The sequence below is a fragment of the Canis aureus genome, chromosome 13 (genome assembly GCF_053574225.1).
Source record: "Canis aureus isolate CA01 chromosome 13, VMU_Caureus_v.1.0, whole genome shotgun sequence".
NCBI classification, from domain to species: Eukaryota; Metazoa; Chordata; class Mammalia; order Carnivora; family Canidae; genus Canis; species Canis aureus.
This window is the reverse complement of record NC_135623.1, coordinates 59,488,906-59,514,513: the sequence shown is the minus strand read 5'-3', so window position 1 is coordinate 59,514,513 and position 25,608 is coordinate 59,488,906. Positions and strand designations below refer to the sequence as shown.

Below are 25,608 nucleotides of genomic sequence, written 5' to 3'. Positions count from 1 at the left end.
CAGGTGGTACTAAAATGGGAAGGTATTGAGCACTGCAGTGAAGTTGTTATTATATAAAAAGTAAGATAACTAACAAAAATTATTTCACATCCCTTATCAACATATACACATGCACACATGCTTGCATTAACATTTATGTGAGAAAATTGAATGAGCAGTCAGTTAACTTTAAGTGATGAAGAATAACCCTTGATAATGTGGCGTGTATCATCCCAATCAGTTGAAGGTCTAAAGAGGAAAAAAATATCATCTATCTATCTATCTATCTATCTATCTATCTATCTATCATCTATCTATCTATCATCTATCTCAATCTCCTATTGGCTGTATTTCTCTGGAGAACCCTGACTGATACAAATGTGATTTCTTTCGGTAATAGCCAAAGAAATGCCTGGATAGTTGGATAAAAATCTTTACATAAATGACTCCTCTAATGTTGCCAGAACCAGTTGCAAGTAAGCTGTGTTAAAAACAGGTAAAAAGTATAAGACAAAAGGAGAGAATGTTTTCCAAACCATTGAAAATGCACTTATAAATAAGTAGAAACTATATATGAGAACATATTTACCACATTTAACAAACATAAGCATATGCACATACCACCCCTACAAACACACAGTTCTTCCAAACCACTACTATGTGGAACCCACCTGGATTGTACCAGTTTGGGAAGCTGGAGTTCTTGCTTTGGGCACCTCCTGGGCTAATGTGATTGTAGTCAGAATACCTGTGCTCAAATCCCAGCTCTGTGACTTAATAAGTATGACTTTGGGCGAGTTATTTAACTTTTTAAAAACCTCAAGTCCCTAATCTAAATAGTGAGTATTATAATAGTACCTAACTTACAGATTTACCGTAAAGATTAAATGATGTAATCTATGTAGAGTGTAAAGTGTTTAGCAGTATGCAAGTAGTTAATTAATGCTAGTTATTATTATTGCTGCTATTATTACCATTGATTTTATTCTCTTTCAAAGATCTAACAGTAATATTCTTCATATCAATTAAAGGAATGCCATTGCCTTGTGTGAGTGTTGGTAGGCTAAAATCCAAATGTTGAAATGTAGTTTGTATAGAGACACGGTACAATATCTTCTTTTTGTCTGTAGTATGAAGGGTAGCAGTCAAAATGCAAATAGAATAGAGGTTATACATGGAAATGTTGAGAAATAATACTTAAATTGCATGACAGCTTTTATTATTATTATTATTATTATTATTATTGTTCTGGTAAAGAAAAGAGAGCTCCACGAATAAGCCACAAATGTGTTATTAAAATTAAGTGAAAATTTATCTTTGAGAAATACTGTTCCAGGTGATCTACAATTTACACTACAGGGGAGAGGAGATTCATATCCTAAAGCCTCCCTGATTATTGCTCCCCTATAACATATTTCATAGTGTAATGAGGTTTTTTAAAAATCCATCAGACAGGGACACCTGGGTGGCTCAGCAGTTGAGCATCTGCCTTCAGTTCAGGGCGTGATCCCACGGTCCCAGGGATCGAGTCCCATGTCAGGCTCCCTGAATGGAGCCTGCTTCTCTCTCTGCCTGTGTCTCTGCCTCTCTCTCTGTGTCTCTCATAAATAAATAAATAAATAAATAAATAAATAAATAAATAAATAAAAATCTTTTTAAAAAACCCATCAGACAGAATTTAAAAGGAATTAGAAGGAAATTTCTGTGAACTCCCTTTGCCTCGTCCACCATCCATTCCAGGACTCTGTGCCCATATGTTTTGCCTTTCTTCCTATTATTGAGATGAAGTGCCTGCCTTTCCACCTGTTACAGAGATGAAATGCTTCATCAACTGGCCAGTTCTTACCCAGTGCACTAGACCCTCTATTCGCTTTCCTCTCATCTACTCAGGGCTATCACCACATGCCTAGTTCTCTCCCCTCTCTTTCTCCAATGTCATCAGTTAAACTCTCTCTCCTGTATCATTCCCATCAGTGTAATGGAGCTTTTATGTCTCATCCCTAACATATAAACAAACAAAACCCAGAAAACCTGTTGACTTTATTTTTCCATCTATCTACTGACACATTCCTCTGTTCGATTTTACACCAAACCTCCTTACTAGATTCACTTTTTCCAAGCCCCTCCCCCAACCTCCTTAACTTACTCCAATCCAGGTTTTATTCCCAGCATTCCATTTAAACTGTGATAGCCAAGGTCACCAATGACCTCCAAGTTGCTGAATCGTGTGATCCATTCTCCACTCACATCTAACTTTCTCAACAGCATCTGGCAGAGACGATCATCCACTTCTTCTGGAAACTCTTTTTCCTCTTGGCTTCCTGGATTGGATTTCAACCTTTCTTGGATTTCAACCTGCTCTTGAGCCACACTTTCTTAGTCTGCATGGCAATTCTTCTTTCAACCACCAGCTAAAGTAATGACTCGGAGTTCACTCTTTAGTCTTCTTTTCTCTATCCGCACTTTTCTACATCCAGTAATTGATTTGATATATGTTCTGTATTTTGAAGACCCCTCACAGTTACATCTTCAGCTCTGACTTCCCTTCTGAACTCCAGATTCACATTCAACATCCAATTGCCTACTGATTAGTCTAATAGACATCTCAAACTCAACATATCCTAAGCTCATCTTCTTGGCTACCGAACCCATAAGTCCTAACCAAAGTATTCATCTCAATGACAGTTTGATTCTTCTATTTGTGCATTGACTCTTTTGACATCACTCTTTATTAACCCTTGTCTTTCCCTTATATTCCACATCTAATTTCATCAGAAAATTCTATCTTTGAAATGTATCAAATGATATATTTGCATCAAAGCAAAAATTGCACTGGATGAAGTTAGACAGGTAAGGACGATTTTATGCAAAGCTAATGCAGTAGCAAACAGGGGCTAGAACTCTGTCTAAGCTTAAAACTTTGACAGGGCTGGAGAGCATTTAAGAGCTGGGGTGGAAGTGATGGTACTGTAGGCCACCTATGTTGGCTAATTAGCATTTATTACCTAAAGGAAAAGTAAAATTTCTCATATCTTCATAAGAAGGAGTAGTTTTACAACTTGGAAAAAGGCATCTCCAAAGTTAGGCTCCTATCCTCCCACAGAAACTTGAAGATAAGAATACTATCTTCCTTGATTCCATTTCAAAGAGGTGGTTCTCAGATCCCTGCGAAAGACATTCTTAGATTATAGAACTAACAAGAAGCTTTTAAAAGACATTCATCTCAAAAGGGCAGTGAAAGGTTTTGCAATTATCAGTTTTCAAAGGTAAATATTCTAAGAAAGGGGAGATCTAGGGCTGGAGCCAGGAAGAAGCCTGTCTACAGTCTAGTCAAGCTGAAGGACTCCTTGTGGCTGTCTTGCTCAACTGCTACAATACTAGTACAGTCTGCCATCACCTCTTACATGATTAATGCAATAACCACTCTACTCATCCCCCACTTCTACCCTTGTACTCTTTACATCTATTCTCAACAGAAGCATTGAGAAGTATTTTTTCTAAATCATAAATCAGTATGTGTCATTCAGTCTAATCCAACCCTCCAATGGCTCCCCATTCTACTCCGTGTAAGAGCCAAAGCCCTGCACAATTGGGAAACCCTCCTGCTTACCCTCTCTCTGCTCACAATTTCTACTTGTCTTCTATCCACTTATTGTGCTCCAGCCAATGTCTCTTAGACATTCTTTGAATATGACAACCACACTCCCTGCTCAATGTTTGGCAATTGTGCTTTGGACCTCTAAATATATACCTACTCCTAAAAAATTTAGATAATAACAATTAATATTTACATATTTGTATAACTTTGTGTTTTTATTATTAGGGTTAATAATTTCCTCAAAATATCATGTTGAACTTTAAAGCAATCCCTAGTAGAACATAGAAGGGTGGGCTATATGACTGGAAAGATGTGTCAGAGAGGCATTGAAGGAGATTCCTTGTGCTATACTAAGGGTTTGTTTATGATTATATCTCTGCCAGACAAGACTGGGCTGCAGCAAGTGTTTATATTTTAATGAAAGAGAAAGAAAAACAACAACTGCAATTCATGAAATAGCTAGTGTTGAACACTGAGTGTTCTATATTCTTCTCAGAGCTTAATTTCCTGTCATTAATAGTAGGGAGATGGGCCGGGATATTCTTTAAGATCCCTTCCTGTTCTTATAGTCTAAGATATTGATTCATAATATTCTCCCTGTTGGCTAAATACAAGAGAATTAATTCTTTCAAGTCACTGAAACAATGACCAAGAATTACTTCTCTTTTCTCAGATGATATTCTCAAAGCTAAAATTTCATACACACTCCCAAATAATTATCTTTAAAATAGATTTACTACATTTTGAAGATAATAAGTTTTCAATGGTAATTTATTATAAAGATAATGATATGAGGCTATACGGGAAGGATATTTTTTAATTGGGTTCTGTATACTCAAACTTATAAGTAGCTAGCTATTACTAATGACAGCTACTACTGGGAGAACATACAGTTTGTAATCTGAACTGGTATATATTCAAGACTAGACTTCCTGTGGCTATGACACTCTCACTTTCCCCACAAACTCTATGTCTCCCAACATAGACCATCTTCTCCCTCACTCTTGATTTTTAAAAAAAGTGGGTCATACAAGTTATAAAACCTTTACTTATAACTCAGATCTGTTAGATTGAGTAACTACAGTTCCTTCTTTCTTTCTTGTCTCCTCAGACTGGGATGTGCATCCATAGTGTAAATACCATGGATCTCTATGGATCTCCATGAAGATAAATTTGTTCATTAAAAGCTATACTCTTTTTTATTGTTTGTAAAAGACAAGATGTTTCTGGGATCTTGTGTCATACTTTTATCTTTTCACTGTTCAATCTTAGACAATTCAGTTAGAATTGTTTATGCAGTAGAGTTTTTCTTTTGAACAATATATATTTCATAGGAAATACACCCTGCCTGTCCATTGTAATTATTGTAACAATGTGTCCACTCTGAGCAATAATTTACTTACATGATCTGGTTCCTTAACTAAACTAGGTCAGTAGAGAACTTCCAAAATAGTCCTTCTTCATGCACTCATCAAGACTATCAGACATGCAACAACAACTTAGCAGCAAACTGGATCTGTGCTCGTTCCACCCAGAAAATGAGCTTTCCTATGATCAAATGCCAAAGGCTGGCACTAAAAATGGACTCCTTCATCAATATGAATATTCTCCAGGACCAGCGCTAGGAGGTGGTCTGGATTCTGAACCTTACAACTACATCAGTATCTAGCTCCAGGACCAAATGATGAAAAGAAAACAAAGAAGTAAAAAGAATGCTTCCAAGGACATTAATCCAGGACTCCCTGTTAGTTTTACAAAAACTGTTCCACCAACAGACTATAAATTTATTAGGAAACCCTGCCCAGATCTACTGAAACTGGTACAGGCCAGGTGACATGTAAATTCTTTATAAATTATACACAGTATTAAACCACTAAGTTTTGGGGCACCTGGGTGACTCAGTGGTTGAATGTCTGCCTTTGGCTCAGGGCATGATCCTGGGGTCCTCGGATCGAGTCCCACATCAAGTTCCCCACAGGGAGCCTGCTCCTCCTCTGCCTATCTCTCTGCCTCTCTCTCTCTGTATATCTCATGAATAAATAAATACAATCTTAAAAAAAAACACTAAATTTTGCAGTAATGTGCTATGAGGCAATAGCTAGTGATACAGTTTTACCTGTTTAAAGCTATTTCTTCCCCTCCGCTTCCTTACTGGCAAAACGCACCTTCCATGTATTTGCTTTCTTAGCAATCCTTGCAACGAAAGGGTATGACCAGGGCTTGAAGAGAGGGCTTTTGGAAACTTCTCACAAAAAGTCTCTCCCTTCTTCCATGATTTGAGCTTTTCTGGGAAGATATAAAGCTTGATGCTACTAAAACCACTCTGTCACTATTAATATCCACAGAGAGGTTGAATTAATTGCCAATAGTCCATGATTGAATCAAGCATGTTTATGTAATGAAGCCTCCAAAAGGATGGGGTTCAGAGAATTTCTGGGTGGTGAATAGATGGAGATTTGGGAAGAGTGGTGCACCTAAAGGGGGCATGGAAGCTTCAAGCCATAAGCTGAAGCTGTTCCCCATAAGCTGTTCTATCTGGTGGTTCTTAAATTTTATCCTTTTATAATAAAATCATAATCTAGTAAAGAAAATGTTTCTCTGAGTTCTGTGAGCCATTCTAACAAACTAATAAGCCTTGGAGGGAGTCATTGGAACCTCCAATCTATAGTTGGTCCTATCAGAAGCACTGTCCTATCAAGTGGAGACATGGGGATGGAGGCAAAGCCCTGTGGAATCTAATGCCATCCCAGGTAAATAGTGCCAGAACTTAGTTGAATTGTAGCATATCCAGCTGGTGTTGGATAATTGCTTGACAGTGTGGGAAAAGACCCTTCCTAATGAGAACTGGGTTCAGAACTCTTACTACCTAAAACATAATTTTCTCATTCTGATAATTACTTATGGCTTCTTTTCCTTGAAAACAAATCATGAGATTCATTTTTAATTCAATGCTGCTTACATTTCGATGTTATTTTAAATTTTGTCATTGTTCATGTGAATAAACAAAAGTGTTACAATACTTGGAATAAAATACCAAAGTGGAAAAAATACTAAACTAGTAACCAGGAGACATGGGTGGGTTTTGTTGTTGTTGTTTGTTTGTTTTTTTATGGCTCATCTTCCCAAAAGAGGTATGACCTTGATAAATCTTTGAGATTTAGGCTACTCCATCTATTAATTTGTAAACTGAGGAGATTAAGTAGATTATTTCTAAGACATTTTCCAAATATGAGAATTTATGAATTTAAAAATTCTTCCATTATAGTAAGATATGGAAGCAACCTAAGTGTTCATAGATAGATGAGTGGATAAAATAATGTGATATATATATTTTTAATATATATGTGTGTGTGTATACACACACACACACACACACACACACACACACACAAAATGGAGTATTACACAGCCATAAAAAGGAGAAGACCTTGCCGTTTGCAACAACACAGGCAGATCTAGAGAGTATAATGCTAAGTGAAATAAGTTAGGCAGAGAAAGACCAATATCATATGATTTCACTTATATGTAGAATCTAAAAAAATGAATAAACAAAAAGCAGAAACAGACACATAAATACAAAAAACAAAGTGGTGATTGTCAATGGGGATAAGGGTAGGAATATGGGCAAAATGGGTGAAGGGGAGTGGGAGACACAGGCTTCCAGTTATGGAATGGAATAAGTCCTAGGGATAAAACATACAGCATAGGGAATATAGGTAATGGTATTGTAATAAATAGCATTGTATGGTGACAGATGGTAGCCACACTTGTGGTGAGAGCAGAGTAACATATAGACTTGTTATTTTTTTTAAGATTTTATTTATTTATTCATGAGAGACACAGAGAGAGAGAGAGAGAGAGAGGCAGAGACACAGGCAGAGGGAGAAGCAGGCTCGATGCAGGGAGCCCAATGTGGGACTCGACCCCGGGAATCCAGGATCACACCCTGGGCAGACGGAAGGGGGGGCGCTCAACCACTGAGCCACCCAGGGATCCCACAGACTTGTTAAATCACTGTTTACACCTGAAACTAATGTAACATTGTATGTCAACTGTACTTCAATTTTTTTTTTTTTTTTTTAAGAGAGAGAAAGTGAGTCCATGCAGGGCAAGGGGTGCGGTGCAGGGAACAGAGAAGGAAAGAGATAATCTTAAGCAGGCCATGCCCAGTGCAGAGTCTGACATGGGAATCAATCTCAAGACCCTGACTGAGATCATGACCCGACCTGAAATCAAGAATCAGACATTCCACCCCCTGAGCCATCCAGGTGCCCCAAATATATTTCAATTATTTTTTAATTTTTAAAAATATTTTATTTAAGTTAAATTTGCCAACATATAGTATAACACCCAGTGCTCATCTCATCCTGTGCCCTCCTTAATGCCCGGCACCCAGTTATCCCATGCCCCCCTCCCACTATACTTCAATTTTCTAAAAAAATCTTTCAAGTGAACCCTAATAAAACCATACACTCTTTTATATTGTCAATAGCTGATTGAAAAACCTTGTAACATGTTCATCCTTAACTGTTTTTGTAGATCTTCTTGTCCTTGTTATTGTAGAACACTTGGAGCAATTGTTCCTAGCACTGAGGGCTTTCTGCTGGAATTGAGCATTTAGGGAAAAGTGCAGGCTCAGACTAGTATAGTTCATTGCATTACTTCTTTACTCACTCCCAGAGGGACAGACTTAGGCCCTGGCAGGGACAATACCTATAAAAGGTCACTTAGCTGAACACTTTGTGTGAGTTATTTGTCCATTCCAGAAGGAGAAATAAAGCATTAACATTCAGAGAAGGTACAAGTTTATTGCAGGGATTTACCAAAAGATCTACCTAAAATGACTTTATGACTTTGTTTTCCATTACAGAAATTAGTACCATTAAAATTGTCAACACTCTCATGTAATAATTGTTCTTTAAATTTCCAGCAAGCTCTATTTAGTGCATTGTATATGATATGTAACAATTTATTGACATTCATTGCATAATATACACATTTGATCCATACATGTGTGTGCTTATATTCTTTCTTACCTTAGAAAAATGTCCTTTTTTTTTAAGCTATTATACATGTAAAATAGATATCTACATAGACTGGAGAGAAACATTAGTGAGCTTAGTTTTGCTCTTTATAGCAACATTCAGTGTGTGAAAGACTGTATTTGCAGGTTCCACAGCTAGATTATTTTATTGTTAATCCATCATTGTCTAAAGATTGGGGGGCATCCACATATTTTGAGGCCCTCCTCAGTCCCCACAGAGGAGTACAGGTTTGCCTGAACTAAGCAAGATAATTCCACCAGTTGCCAATGGTTCCTTTAACCACAAGTATCCTGGCAAGAGGAATTCAAAGGGAAGTGTGGTGGGGTTTTCTGAGACCCCTCAGAAAGTGAGGAATGTCCTACCTTAGAACATGTGAGGCTGTGATGCTAGATGGGGCTGCAGCCATTAAGAGTGTGAGGGAAAAGCCAAGAGGATCACAAAATTGGGGATAGAACTCTAATTCTCTTGAAATCTAACCTATCATGGAACTATGTACTTCCAGACCTTTGGTTATATGAAATAGTATATGTTCTTAGTGATTAAACCACCTTGGGCAAACTTTTCTGTCATTTACAGCTGACAGTATCTGTAAGAATTTCCATACTCTCTTCCCATTGCTTTCAGGCAATCAGGATGCGGGAAAACTCTTGGTACTACCTGCCCCCCAATGGGCCTGAGGTTGTATGAATCAACGTGTTGGAGTGTACTATAGATCCACATTAGTCATTACAAACAAAATTCTACTGGAGGACTTTGACAGTATTTAATGAAGAAAATAGCATGGGAAATACGCATACTGCAATTTTGTTTTATATGCACAAATATAAGTAATTTCTCAGATGATCTGGGTATATGTATTACAGAAAATTCTGTAGTTTAAATAATTTTATTTTAAAGACTTCTCTTTATTCTTCGAAAACCTCTTCTCACTTCTTAATAATGAATGAATATTACAGATCTCAGAATTTTCCTGGAAGTTCTATACAACACTTTTATTTCTGTCTCATTGGCCAGAATTTGGTCACATGGCCAGTTGCTACAAGAAAACTGGGAAATGGAGTATTTGTTCTGAGCTTTAATGCCCAGTTAAAAATAAGTGGTTGCTTTGTTAAAACAACAGTTGGAGGAGGAGGAAGAAAATTTTTCAGGACCTCAAACTGATGAAAATCCATTGAATGCCAATTCTGAGGAAGAAATAGAAGATGCACCAAAACAAAAGCTTTCTAAAAAGCAGAAGAAAAAGAAACAGAAACCAGCACAGAATTATGATGATAATTTTAATGAAAATGGAACTGAATAAGGAGTAAAGGTTGAATCAGAAGATACCAATTTAAATGAAGACTGTGCCAAAGAACTGGAAGGTAGTCCCCAAGCAAATAGCAGTGTCACAGAGACTGTCCAACTCTGTGATGATCCAAAAAGTGAAGCTAAGAATGCTCCTAAACCCAAAGGAAAGAAAGCCAAAGATACGAAAAAATCTGTTAAAGTACCTGCTGAACCACAGACAGTGAGTGATGTTCTTATCAGCTGTACAACCTGCCATTGTGAATTTCCATCCCGGAATAAACTTTTTGACCATCTGAAAGCCACAGGCCATGCAAGAGCACCTTCATCATGTTCTTTAGGCAGCGTAACAAGTAGTGGAAGCAAGAAAGAGAAACGTAAAAACAGATAGAAATTCTGCCAACACTTTTTCTCTTTGATTGTCTCTAGATTTTGAAACCAAAAACTGAACTGAAATCATCTAAAGAGTTAAGATTTCAGTGATCTGCAATTTATTGCATTGTGGAAGATTATTTTTTATCTTGTAAAAACATTTTTTTGTTTAATATATATTTTTTAAACATTTCATTAGTGATTGAATTCTACTTTGCCATCTGAATTGACTTGAATGTCTCAAAACAGGTAAATGCTGTAAAAGTACGCATTCTTGATTTCTGTTGGCTCACGTGGACAGAAATGTACAGGGAGAATTAAATTATTTTAACACACACACACACAAAAGAAGAGAAATATAACAGATACTGGGAACCTCTAGCAGTCATGTCATATATCCTTAGTTTGATGTGAGACAGATTTACTTTTGCTTATTTCATACATCTTTCTGCTTGTTAAAAAATTAAATTGAAAATATTAAATTTCAGGTTTTCAGAAAACTTGAAAAATATAGAAAAATCCAAATGTGAAAATAACTATTATAATCTAACAAAATGTAACTAACTACTGGTGACATTTTCAGATATGCTTTTTCAGACCTTTTCCTGTTTACTAATATATTTTTCTACACAATGGCACCATACTTCATTGTTGGTAGTTATCTTTTGTCTCTCAGCAATATGTTATAAATATCTTCCCCTGTAAATGAGCATTTTCTATCATTTTTATGGATTCTATCTTAGAAATGTACTATTGTTAAATTAAACAGTTGCCTGCTGTGCTTCTAGACTATGACTATTATGAATGTCTTAAGATGAATATTGTTTTATTTAACATATCTTTATACATATATTTTTAACACATCTGTTCCCTTGTGATCGATTCCTAGCAGTGGAACTTATGGGTCAAATATATTTAAACTTCTAAATTATACTTCAGAATTGCCCTCTGACAGGTTTTACAGATCTTTATGTTCCTGGGAAGTTTTTTTTCTCATGCCCAGATATCCACATGTTCAGTTACTCCAGCATTCCCAATTCCCTACTTCTGGTAGATAAAGATAAAAGTTGCTATCATTTTTATTTCTTTTTTTTTTTTTTTTTTAAAGATTTTATTTATTTATTCATGATAGTCACAGAGAGAGAGAGAGAGGCAGAGACATAGGCAGAGGGAGAAGCAGGCTCCATGCACCGGGAGCCCGATGTGGGATTCGATCCCGGGTCTCCAGGATCGCGCCCTGGGCCAAAGGCAGGCGCCAAACCGCTGCGCCACCCAGGGATCCCCATTTTTATTTCTTTTACAACTAATGAAGCTGAACTTATTCTTTCAGATTCCTTAGTCAGAATACAATGATTTTGTTATATTTACCAGTGCAGGATGGTGTATCTAAAATCGTGGATAGGCTTAGGTCTTTGACGTTGTGCACAAGGCTGGATAAAATTTCTTCTTACTATGATTGTAAGCTTTTTGGTAGCCGAAATGTGACTTTGTATTTTTTAATGTATCTCTGTAAAGTGGGACCAATACACACACACACACACATACACAACACCCAACAAAAAACAATGTATGAAAAAATAAATAATGAATGAATAAATAAATGAAAAAATAAAGAATTATATGTGTTAGATCCATCTCTTAATTCTACACTTTCTGATTATTTCAATTAATTATTTACATAATTAGAAATAGAATTTATGTCACCTTCACTTTTTTAAGTGCCTAGACTAAGTCTAACAAGTAGTAGGCACTGAATTATTTTTTGATTAGATACATGAATAAAGAAATAATAACATGCTTTGGTTTTATCATGGATAGAATCTAATATCTTTGTGCACACTGTATGAGCAGATTTGTTTCCGTGTGTTTTCAACATTTATTTCTGTTTTTTTTTTTTTCTTAAGATTTTACTTATTTATTTGACAGAGAGAGAAAGAGCAAAAGCAGGGGGAGCAGCAGGAAGAGGGAGAAGGAGCAGCAGGTTTCCCTGCTGAGCAGGGAGCCTGATCTTGACCTGAGCCAAAGGCAGATGCTTAATTGACTGAGCCACCCAGGTACCCCTATTTGTGTTCTTTTCTCAAGCAATCGTAGGGCTAGAAATATTTTCTCCATTTTTAATTTAGTTCCAACAGGAAAATTCGAGATTTTTGCTCCTTGTTTAGAGTTTTGCCATTTGATTTTACATGTGAATTAAATTGTGATTGTATGTACCACTAAACATTAACTAAAGATATCCTTAAAGATGACAAACTTCATGTGTTTAACACAAATTCATCAATACTGATTTGAGACTTTGTTTCCATCTGAGAAATATCTAAAAAGCACATAATTATATTATGTGAAAAGCCCATAGTACTCAAATTTGTCATGATTTATTGTACCTGGCTTCCTAAAGAGCTGATTAAATGACAAAATATCAGCAAATGCCAAGGAATATACCTTATTTTATCAGCCCATGACAGACGAGGACTGGGCAAGGGGAACAGTCTCCAGTTGGATTCCCTCCAAAACTTTGGTGATTGGAAATCCAACCAGTATTTTACCAATAAGTTGGTTGCTATGTGAGGTAACTTGGTTAAGGCTTCTGAAACTATCATTCCTTATAGGTCATGAAGTAATGAATTTTATTCTGGTTTTAGCTGGGCTATATATACCATCATCCTCTCTTATTACTTGATGGTAGTTTCTTCTATTTTTCATCAACTATTCTTCAGCTGAAGTTCAAAGCCTGGGATGAACACCCAGATTCATCCTTTGGATAACTCTCTATCCAGAGAGACAAAGACAAATCGAGAATGTTGGCTTAAATTATTAGCCATTAGGGAATATTCTTCTGATTCCACATTTTGTCAGTTAGTTTGTAATAATTTACAGAACATAGCATGCTCACCCACATGAGTCTTAATTCTAAGCATCCTCATTGAGTGATTAAAGCACATCTGGGCATGCCCAGTGGGTAAGTTAGGCTCTTGAGGGGACTCTTGGTGTCAAAGTTTGTGGTCTGCTGAGAGGAGAAACGGTATAAGCCTTGTCTAAGAGCAATTCTCTAGCATAAGAGAGGAAGAGTGATTTGGAGAAATTTGTAGCTGAGTATTGGGGGTTGAATTTTACCCCAAAATTCATCTTTGGAAGTCCTAATTCCCAGCCCCTCAGAATGTGACTGCATTTAGAGGGGAGCCTTAACGGTAACTAAGGCTGTTGGGAGGAAAAATTTTTATTCTGTCAATTTAGGTCCAGTGTTTGGGGACCTGGGAATAAACTAACAGTATATTAACAGGAGAAAAGACAAGGTTTTTTTCACATCATGAACTCAGAAATGAGTAATCCCGGAATAGACAGAAATAAAGGTGTGTGTATACCAACTTAACAAAAGGTTGGGGGGGGTCAGTTGTTAAAAAGCTTCAGTGGGAAAGTATGGGAGGTTCAACTGGGCATTTTGATGCTCATGGCAAAGGGCAGTTTCCTTCTTGGATGAAAGCTCCTTCAGAGGGCATGGTTTATGGCAACTGAATTTGTACTCCAGATGCTAATAAACTCAGTCTTTTCCCCAGCAGGAAACTCTCTGTGTGAGAGTCCATGGAACCTGTATTTTCAAGAGGTTCTGTTAATGTTTAGATAATGTTTCTTTCCCTGGCTGTGGATTGTCCAAATGTTTTCAGTTTAGAGTAATCTTGCTATGGCCCTGTTGGGCTATTAATCCCTTCAAGGTTAAATGAAGTCATTTGGGTGAGCCCTAACTCAATATGAATGGTGTCCCTACAAAAGGAGGAGACACAGACTCACAGAGAAAGAATACCACGTGAATATAAGGATAGGCTACCTACAAGCTGAGAAGAGAGGCTTTAGAAGAAATCAACCCTGCTGACATTTTGACCTTGGATTTGAGGCCTCCAGAATTACGAGAAGATACATTTCTGTTATTTAAGTCCCTCAGGCTGTGGCAGTTCATTTGTTTTGGTTTTTTTTTTTCAGTATTTTTTAAAAATTTCTGATTCTTATAAATTCTGTAAAAAAGAAAGTCTTCATGGCAAGGATAAAACTAAAAAATTCACTCACAAAGTTTCTGTGAAATGTTGGGTATTCAGAAAGGCTTTTTTTTTTTTTTTTTTTTTTTTTTTAAAGACCCTTTCTAAGGTCAAGTGGAAATTTGGTGAGAAAGAATTAACTCACTGTAGCACAGGGCTGTCAGTTCTGAAAGGCCCTGCTAAATACCACTTGAGGGGAGGGGTTATTAATAGCAGGAGGCACCATTGTTAAGAGTAGGCAGTTAGATTCTAACTTGGAGTTCAGCAAAGAGGACGTGATGACCACCTCTCAGGAAGGTGAGAGGCCTGTCCTGGCAGCACTTGGCCCAAGAAGCAGAATCAAACCAGACAGGTCCAAGATGATGGATGAAATGACAGGATACCCCCAACCAAATTGGGAAAAAAAGCTTGAAACTCTGCTTCCCTGTCCCAGGTAATGAATACCCTGCCCCCTAGTTAACAACTGTCAAGAAAAGATAAAAACGTGTCCCTCAGAACATGCAGCATGTTAAAGTAGTAAAATCTGAATAAGGTTGGTGGATTGTACCTGATTTTCCTGGTTATGCAAGATGCTACCTCTAGGGGGAGACTGAAGGGAATCCAGATTTGTCTGTATTTTTTCTTACAACTGCATATGAATTTACGGTTCATTAAAATGTTTAACACGAAAAATGTACGCTTATGAACTTTTTTCTTAGTATGAACCAGTAAGTAGGATATATTTTCTCTAATTCTATATAATTTTGTGTCATTTTGGTACTCTGGACTATTTCCATCACTAGTGATAACTGATTCATATAAGAGTTAGCAAGCAATTAGAATCCATTAACTTAAAAATTAATATTATGAACATGACTCAGCTTAAAATGGAAACATTTACACACTGTGTCTAGAAAATTTATCTTTTTACTTCATCCAGGAATTGATTCTAAAATGCATGAATGAGTTCATAACCAGATAAAAGTTAAAATTTCCAGAATCTTGGCACACTCAATCATTATTTCACAGAAATATTCTTAAATTATAGAAACCTTAGAAATTGAAAACCAGCTTTGTTTGTGAGTTTCCTATGAAGCCGATAAGCAATGACAACTGTAATTATAACTGACTGATATTCTTTTTAATAAAAAAGTAGATATGCCTGTCATAGGTAAATATGATTTTATTTTATTTTTTAATTTTTATTTATTTATGATAGTCACAGAGAGAGAGAGAGAGGCAGAGACACAGGCAGAGGGAGAAGCAGGCTCCATGCACCGGGAGCCCGACGTGGGATTCGATCCCGGGTCTCCAGGATCGCGCCCTGGGCCAAAGGCAGGCGCCAAACCGCTGCGCCACCTAGGGATCCCGGTAAATATGATTTTAAATAAATCTTTTGTTTTAGAATAGTTTTAGATTTACAGAAAACTTGTAAATATCATATAGAACGTTCCCATATACCCAACACCCAATTTCTTCTATTATTAACACCTTACATTATTATGGCCTATGTATCACAATTAATGAACCAACATGGATACATTATTATTAACTAGCATCTATACTTTATTCAGATTTCCTTAGTTTTTACCTAGTGCCCACTTTCTATTCCAGCATCTCCTCTAGGATACCAAATTGCATTTAATTGTCATGTCTGGTTAGGTGCCTCTTGGCTGTGATAGCTTTTCAGGTTTTTCTTGGTTTTACTGACCTTGTCTTGACCAGTTGTGAGGATACTAGCAGGTATTTGGCAGAATTTTCTATAGCTATTTTGTCTGATTTTTTTCCCAATTAGACTGGGGTTATGGATTTGAATGAAGAAGGCCAGAAGTAAAATGAGATTCTCATCACAGCATATCGAGGGCACTAATATGATTCTGCTATCTGAAATTTAAATGTGAAGGAATCCAACTGCTTTGGAGAAGCAGCTCCGAGGAATGGGCTCTGATCTCAGTTCTAAGAGAAGTAGCTGGGTAACTGACCCACGCGTTTTCCTTCTCTATGCTCTTATTTAGTCATCTGAAGACTAAATTTTCTTTCATTCCTAAAATTATGTTACATCAGCTGAGATCATCGATGCTGTTCTGTTGGAATAGATTTCATGTTTTTTCTTGGAATCTGGGCCATCTTCTTTGAAATCATTGTGTGATTCATGAAATGCTGGTAAGAAGGATGGTCACAGGCCTACATCCTAAGTCGTTGCACTGTACTACAGTGCAGAGCACCTACTGTTTACCTAGTGGAAATTTTTATCATTACCCAAATAGGAACTTAGTTGAAAAAATGAAATGGATCCTTCTTCTTACTTCCTCTGCTTTGCCATCCTTCCTGCTTCCCTACAACTATCACATATCCATACCTGAGTTAAAGCCAACCTTTGGTTACTGTGAATTTAAGAAAAATATTCTATTTAAATTTAAATGGCTATCATACTTAATTGACACATATGTATTTGTTTCATTTACACACAGAAGTTAAAATCAGGTTTTCTGAGAAGCACCATAGCTGAAAACTTTAAGCATTTCTATTTCTATATTCCTTTTTCTTTTTCTTTCTTTTTCTTTCTTTCTTTCTTTCTTTCTTTCTTTCTTTCTTTCTTTCTTTCTTTCTTTCTTTCTTTCTCTTTAAATTACTCCTCTTATCTGGTATGGTTTCAAGAAAAAAAACACTAAAAAGGTAGTAGGACAAAGCAAATCAAAAGAAAAGGACTAGGGAGGTCAATAAATTGGGTCATCTGTCTTTGATAAACTGAGAATGTCACTGTGTTAAGCTGTGTCATACCCATATCCCTCAACCTCGTAGAACTTAAGAGGCTTTGTCCTTCACACACAGTCATTGATAGCAAGTCATCAGGAGAAATCTAAGCAAGGCGTAGCCCAGATTCCTGCATTGTTCAGAAAGTTTGACAAATACAGATGGTGTCTTCTAAGAGGTAGATAAATACCTCAGTTTTCCTCTAGTGGAAAATAGCTGTACTAAAGCAGACAGAAAAGTCTCCCTGACATTTGGAAAATATCAGTGTCCACAGATGGGAGGAACAGGCAATTGGCAGTAGAGTTAAACTTCTATATTTTAAGTAGGCAAACGACCAATTCCAGGTTGTGTACTATGCATGTATGCATTATTTGCTAACCGTTCTTCTGAAATAGCATATTTTGTCTGTTTCTATTAAAATTTTTATTTCTCTTAGCTTTTTGTAGAGCATAGTCCTTTTTACCCTTTCCTTCTTCTTTCTTTTTCTTTCTTTCTTTCTTTCTTTTTCTTTCTTTCTTTCTTTCTTTCTTTCTTTCTTTCTTTCTTTCTTTCTTCTTTCTTTCTTTCTTTCTTTCTTTCTTTCTTTCTTTCTTTCTTTCTTTCTTTCTTTCTTTCTTTCTTTCTTTCTTTCTTCTTTCTTTCTTTTTTCTTAATTATCCAGAACTAACCTTTGACCCTTAGTAGTGACTTTAGTGTTTAACAGAGAGGAAGCAAAGTCATGGCAAGAAAATATCTGCTTTGACAGTGTAGGCCTTTTTCCCACTATTTTTAAAAAAACAAATTCACTTTTGTTTTTATTTTGTATTTTTTAAGGTATATTTGACAAAATTGTATATATTTAAAGTGGACAACATGATTTAATACACTTAAACATTGTGAAATATTTATCACAACCAAGTTCATTAACTTAGTTAATTAACATCCATCACCTCAACATAGTTAACTTTTTTGTGTGGTAAGAATAGTTAAGGGATTTGTCTTTTTAGCAAATTCAAGTATACAATACAGGATTATTAACTACAGTTACCATGCAGTACATTAGATCTATAGAACTTACCTGTATTATGACTGTAAATTTGTATCATTTGACCAATATCTCACCATTTCTGCTACCGCACCTCCCACCCTGGACTCTGGCAACCACCATTCTACTCTGTTTCTGAGTTCGACTTTTTTTTTGTTTTGTTTTGATTGTTTTTATGTCAGACCTGTCCTTCTCATCTCATCAAGGAAATGCTGTCACTGTTCAAATTGTGAAAACCATCATTGTAGACATCATCATTGTAGACATCATATTTACTAATGTCTTTGCTGGTTTCTCCTCAGCTTAAATGCACAATGTTGGTGAGTTAAAAGGCTCAGTCCTAGACCTTGCATCATTTTTTGGCCTAAATTTTCTCACTAGGCTTTAAATACAGTCTGTAGATATTTTATTTTTCTTTTCTTTCCTTCAAAGCTGACATCCAAAGTATAAACAAGTTCCTGTGGCTCTACTTTCAAAATATGTTCTTCTTTTCTTCATTTTATTTACTCTGTGGTCACCCTAATGCACCCTAATGCACCTAATGCACCCTAATGCAAGCCACCATTATCTCTCTTTTTAATTTTTTAACTGAAGTATAGTTGACATATAATATTATGGTAGTTTCAAGTATGCTATCGAGCAATCCCACCATTATCTCTTTGTGTGACTACTGCAGATGACCTCTTACATGATCTCTCAGTTTCTATTCTTTTTCTAATAATGTTTATTCTTTTTTATTTTTTTAAGATTTTATTTATTTATTTAATTTTGCAAGAAGCCCAATGTGGGGCTTAAGCCTGAGCTGAAATCAAGAGTTGAACGCTTAACTGACTGAGCCACCAAGGTGCCTCATTTATTTTCTTTATAGCAAGAAATATTTTAAAACCCACAACAAGGGATCCCTGGGTGGCGCAGCGGTTTGGCGCCTGCCTTTGGCCCAGGGCGCGATCCTGGAGACCCGGGATCGAATCCCACGTCGGGCTCCCGGTGCATGGAGCCTGCTTCTCCCTCTGCCTGTGTCTCTGCCTCTCTCTCTCTCTCTGTCTCTGTGACTATCATAAATAAATAAAAATTAAAAAAAACAAAAAAACAAAAAAACCCACAACAAGGGATCCCTGGGTGGCGCAGCGGTTTGGCGCCTGCCTTTGGCCCAGGGCACGATCCTGGAGACCCGGGATCGAGTCCCACGTCGGGCTCCCGGTGCATGGAGCCTGCTTCTCCCTCTGCCTGTGTCTCTGCCTCTCTCTCTCTCTCTGTGACTATCATAAATAAATAAAAATTAAAAAAAAAAACCCACAACAAGACCAATGAATCATAAGTTAGTTTATAACTCCATTGCTTAATTGCCCCCAATAGCTTCTTGTTACATTTGTCAATAAAATCCAAATTTCCTATACTGATCTACAAAGCTCTATATGTCTGGTCTCTGCCTACTTTGCTGATCTTGTTTCTTTTTTCTTATTCTTTTTCATTTTTTTAAAAATCTTGTTTCTTATCACTTTTTTCTTTGCCCCCTAACTTCAGTCATAGTGGCTTTCTTTCTTTCCCTTAAACATGGCAACCTGTTCCTGTCTATATTCACTAGTTTCTCTCCCAGATATTCTCTGACTCTAGACACAGATGACTGTCCTCTTCTAACCAATGTAAAAGCATTCACCCTCCTTCACCTCCACTCACTATATAATATAACATATGTACTTATATGTTAAGGTTATCTTTTCCTTAGGAAACTATGTGAATTGTCCTGTTTATTTTCTGTCAACATACTTTAGGAAGTAATTGTGTGTTTTAAGTTCAGGCACCTTGACGATTTCATTCATTCATTCATCCACCCACAGAATCCATAACAGGGCCTGCATTCGGTAAGCACTCAAGAGTTAGTTTCAATTGAATTAGTGAAATGTATATTTGTAAGTCCTATAGGTCCTAGATCCTCACCTTCTTCAGCATTCATAATGGACTGACAAGCCATTTTATTGCTATTTACATTTCTAATTATGTAACTTTGATGTGCATGCAACTTTGCTGTCACTAATCATTATTTCATATCAGGAGTCTCCTGGGGGTTTTTTTTGTTTGTTTGTTTGTTTTTCAGTCAGTTCAGCATTCCAGAGAGAGGTGTTTGGATGTTTCACCATCACCCTCATAAGGCTCCAGGGTCTAAGTACCATGGGGCTTTGTGACAATTGCATCTGTAGGGTGTCCGCAGGTGAAGTGCTGTTACCAATGAACCCATGTTTTCTTGAGTCAGAGAAGGGAAGATTGAGTGAAGGCAATGGAAATTTCCTCCCTCTCTTCCGAAGTCTGGGGGTAAGTTCTGTCAAGATTTAGTTTCTTCTATGCCTTTAGAAACTCACACAGACACTTTTGTCCTGTTTCCTCACGAGGTTGAGACATCTGCCTCTTGCGATATAAATTTAGGGCAGCTTACCCAGCATGAGCTTCTAGGTATCCAGAGACCATCCACTTTATGTGAAGCTTCTGACCCCAGGAGTGATGATCTCTTGAATTCTCAAAATCACACTCACTTTCTTATATCCAGGAAGAAATCTTCATTTTTTATTTTTTTCTTATTATCTTATTTTTTTATTTCAAGTTTTTATTTAAATTCTAGTTAGTTAACATATAGTGCAATATTTATTTCAGTAGTAGAATTTTTTGATTCATCACTTACAGACAACATAGAAAATTTGTTTATTATCTTGATGTTCGCATGCCCTGGAATCCCGTATGTGTATTCATTGATTACTAAAGTCTATACTTTCTCTCTGAAGCCATGGGTGGAAACCTAAGTGTTCAGCTGAAACTTTTGTGCACATATGTCCTGCTCATCCGTAACTCTCCAATTCTCTTCAATTCACAAAAGATGACTCAATAACACAGAAGTTATCTAAATTGAAAATCCACATCCAAATATCTGCATCTTCCTCCGCCAAAATATAGCAATATCAAGAAAATTGAGGAAAATTATGAATATTTGCTCAAAACTAGACCTTTTGCTCTTTGGTATCTCCAGTAAGTCTCTAAAAATTTGCATTAAGAAAGATTATTAACAATCTTTTTTGTTGTAAAAATAAAATTATAACAATTATGGAACATTTGTGTCCCAAGTGCTGCCCACATGTAGAGAAAAGAATTTTCTGTGTACAATTTCTTTCTCCTATTTTTCCTCTTCTTTGTCCAACACACACAAAAAAATTTATTCTTTTCAAGACCAAGAAACAATTTTGAGTTAAAAAGAATAGGGAAGAAGTTGGTGTTTTAACTACAATTTCTTTAGAGAGTAGCTACTTAGTAGATGTAATAGTACTACTTAGGGAGATGTATATAGGAGGGTGAGAAAAATCTAGGTATAGATTTAAGAAGTACTAACTCTTTCATGTTAATAAGCCTTTTTATACTGACACTTCTGACATAAAATGTGTGAGTTTTCCACCTCAAGAATTCTCTAATTCTCTGCAGGCATCAACTGCATACCTTATAATTTAGTTCAGCTCTTATGCTACCCAGAGTTAAAGCAGATACCAGAGGTTAAGAACTCAGTCCCACAAAGACTGCTCCCACTTTAGATGCCAGCCCCAACTGCCAAGTTGTCACTCATACTTCTGACAAATCAACTATAAATAAGAGGTCCTAATAACAACCTCATTGGGTTTGATAATGTGTTATAACTGTACACCAAACTCTGGAAAACACTTTACTTATAAGTTTATTATTAAGGATGTTATAAGAATACAGATAAACAGTCAAATGAAAAGGTAAATAGAATGGGGTCCAGAAGGAGCTTCTGTCTTTGAGGAGTTGAGTAAGCCACCCTCCTGACACATGGTGGGTTTACCATTCTGGAAGCCCCCTAAATCTCACAGTTTAGGGGACTCTGTAGAGGTTTCTTCACGTAGGCATGATTGATTAAATTATTGGTCATTGGTGATTAACTAAAAGATTCAAGCATCTAATCATGCCTTGGTCTTTCTGACAACCAACTCTCTTTCTGAAGCTATCTAGGTGCCCCTGCCACCAGTCATCTCACTAGCATATAAAAAGACACTCATCATTTCTGATATTCCAAAGGTCTTAGAAGTTCTTGTGTTGGAACTAGAGACTAAAACCACATATTAAAACAAAACAAAACAAAACAAAATGCTTCTTCCATCCTGAACAAGGGATTTAGGAGTGCTATGCCAGGAACCAGGGATAAAGACCAATTATAAACTTTATAAACTTTTTATAATATCACAATATCAAGATGTTTTGATGTATGTATTAAAAGGAAATCATGTGTGAAATATTCCACTTGTCACAAAGTATCTGATGGAAAAATGAATAAACTTGAAGAAGGCAGCTCTATCAGCCACAGGTGAGGTCCTCCTTCTTTAACCACAGTTATCCTCTTCTCTTTGCCTTCCAGAACTTCTCAGTAGGTAAGTGGCTTTTGTTGTGCATATGTCCTCAGAATCCAAGCTAGGTCTGGTACATTGTGCAGGAGGGTGAAGAATCCCTCAGATGAGTGAGGCCTACACTTGGCACATAAGCTTTAGAGCTCAGCACAGAAGATAGATTCAGGTCAGTATAAGACTATAATTTGGAAATGTGAATAGTTGCCCAAGATTTATCAACTTATTTTCCCTTATCTGACTTTTCACTGCATGTCCCTTCTTTCCTCCTTTCTCTGCTGTTTCTACTTTGTCTTTCCTCCCTCTTTTTTTCCTTCAGCCAGATAATTATTTAGTATGTTCACTCATGTCAACCACACCATATAAAGAAGCAAGCATATCAGCCATCAGTTACCTGTAAAACATTCTTAATCATTGAGTTTAGGGGACATATGAATTTGTTATTGCTATACAATGAATTACCACAAATGTAGTGACTTAAAGTAACACACATTAGTCCTCTTATAGTTTCTGTGGATCAGGAGCCTGGAAACAATTTAACTGAGCCCTCTACTTAGAGTCCCATCATCAAGCTGTGGACCAGGAAGCATTCTTATCTGGAGACTCTATGGGGAAGAATCTCTTTTCAAGTTCACTCAGGTTGTTGGCAGAATTTTTCCCCCATTTTAATAAAGGACTGAAGGCCTCAACTGCTCATATGAAATGGTAATGCTCTGAAATGAGGCTGCCTTCAGCTCTAGAGGCTAGGTGTGGTTTTTAGAGGCTACCTATAGTTCTTTGCCATGTTTTGTTTCCAACATAGCCACTTCTTCTCAAGCCAATGAGAAGAATCCTTCGCATGAGTCTGCTAGCAAGTAAAAAGCCTTATGTTCTGTAATACATATCACAGGAGTGATAGTTCATCACTATCACAATATTCTCTTGGTTAGAAGCAAGTCTCAGGTTCTACTCACCCCCGAAGGGGAGGGGATTATAGAATCACAAATATTAGGAGGTGGGGATCATGGAAAGTCAACTTATACTCTGTCTACCACAGAAGAGATTGGAAACACTAAAGCAAATTACATAGAAGTTTTATGGTTTCAGGTACTACATTCAAGTCTTCAGTTCATTTGGAGTTAATTTGTGTGTAAGGTGTAAGATAGTAAGACCTGAAACCATAAAACTCCTAGAAGAAAACATAGGTGGTAAGCTCTATGAAATAGGTGTTGGTGAGGATTTTTTGAATCTGATGCCAAAAGCAAAAAAATCAAAAATAGATAAGTGGAACTACACCATACTAAAAAGGAAACCACCAACAAAATATAAAAAGGTGACCTACTGAATGAAAGAAAATACTTGTAAATCCTTTATCTAATTTGGGGTTAATATTCAAAATGCATAAAGAACTCATGCAATCCAACAACAAAAAAGCCCAACAACCTGATTTTAAAAATGGGCAGGAGCTCTCAATAGATATATATTTTTTTTTTCAAAAAAAGACATACAGATGGTCAAAAAGTAAGTGAAAAATAGTCAATATAATCGATTATTAGGGAAATGCAAATCAAAACCACACTGAAGTATCACTTCATACCTATTAGGAGCACTATTATCAAAAAGATAAGAAATAACAAGTGTTGGCAAGGAATTCAGTAAACAGAAACCTCATGCACTATTGGTGGGAATATGAACACAATCCTTTCATCAAACCTATTTGAGTCAAGAGCCTAACAGATCAAGTGCCCATATCTGAAATATTTTGACTATGAGGAAGTTATACCATGTCTACTGAAAATTTAAATGCCAGTGGATCTTAAAAGAATTCTTCTTAGCTGTGCTCATAATTCTATTCATTTTTCATAATAAATAAAAAATTCCCAGAGGTGATAAAGCCAAACAGAAAATATGCACTGAAATTCAAATAATTTACCTCCTCTACAGAAATATATGTCATTTTTCATGTACAAGTATTAGATTTTAAATTTTTTTCCTACCCACTGGGATCTGTACTAGCACAAAAGCGTGAATCTACACATTAATGTTTTTAAGACAATGGATAATGTATTTCAAAATTAATAGCTGGCAAATGATATACACCAACACACTCTGATCAACGTCCCCTACAGTGCTCAAGTCCCAGATGAATAGGTTCAGAAAATAAAACTCTAATGTAAAAGATGATGCAAATATTTCATTCAGGTTAAGTTCTTTTCCATTAATTATTCTCTCTTTGCATATCTGAGTGGGGATGTGGAATTATATCACCTAAATACTGCTCTGATTTATTTCCTCTTCCCCATCTTAGTTATCACATCTGGGCCATTATCATAGTCCACCACTTTTTATCCAGTCCTTTCACATTGTAGTCCATGCTTTGAAAAATCATGACTGTAATTTTCTCATTAAAGACCTTCAGTGGCTTCTCATTTCCTACAAGGGAAAGCCTGAAGAACTTAGCATGATGTATAGACTCTTCCTTATCTGATCCCAACTTGCCTTTTAGTATTGCCTTGTTGCTTTCTGTCTAGCCACACAGAACTCATCTCTAAACACATTGTATTTTTGTATGATTCTCTTAAAAAAAAAAAACCCTTTTACATAAGTTGTTCATGAAGCCAGTCCCCTTCTTCTTGTTTTTTTGATGTTGAATACTTATGCATCTGGCAAGACCAGATGAAATGTCCAACTGCCTTGCTGGCAAGAGGTATCTTATCTACCTTTCCCAGGCATTAAAAGGAGCATTCTTATGGTTTTTTTTTTTAAATAAATCTTAATAAGACATACATAATTGAACTATAGTGTAATTACTTGTCAGTCCCCTAACTAGACTGTGAACTGTTTAAAGCCAGGGACTTTATCTTATTTTTCTTTTATTTCAAGCACTTTCTGTGTTGTCTGCTCCATGGTGTCTAGGCTCCATAGTTGTATATTAAATAAATATTTTATTTCGTCCATATCTCATAAGAGATGTTTTAATAAAAACACTTTTAAATTCTTCAAATATAAATCCATCACATATTTATGGTTCCATATTATACTTAAATTCACTTAGTGTATCCTTACCATGCTTAAGATACTGCTTAAACATTGGGAATAATCTCATAGTCTGAATGTAAAGAGATAAAAGATAAATATAAGCCCAAAACACTACAACATATTCAGTTTCTAGAGA

The 25,608-nt window shown here is 36.4% G+C and overlaps 1 pseudogene; it reads left to right on the top strand.

The window, feature by feature from the left end:
• Nucleotides 1-5,063: 5,063 nt before the first annotated feature.
• LOC144281728 (dnaJ homolog subfamily C member 21 pseudogene) lies at nucleotides 5,064-10,613 on the top strand (annotated as a pseudogene).
• The last annotated feature ends 14,995 nt before the right edge of the window (nucleotides 10,614-25,608 follow it).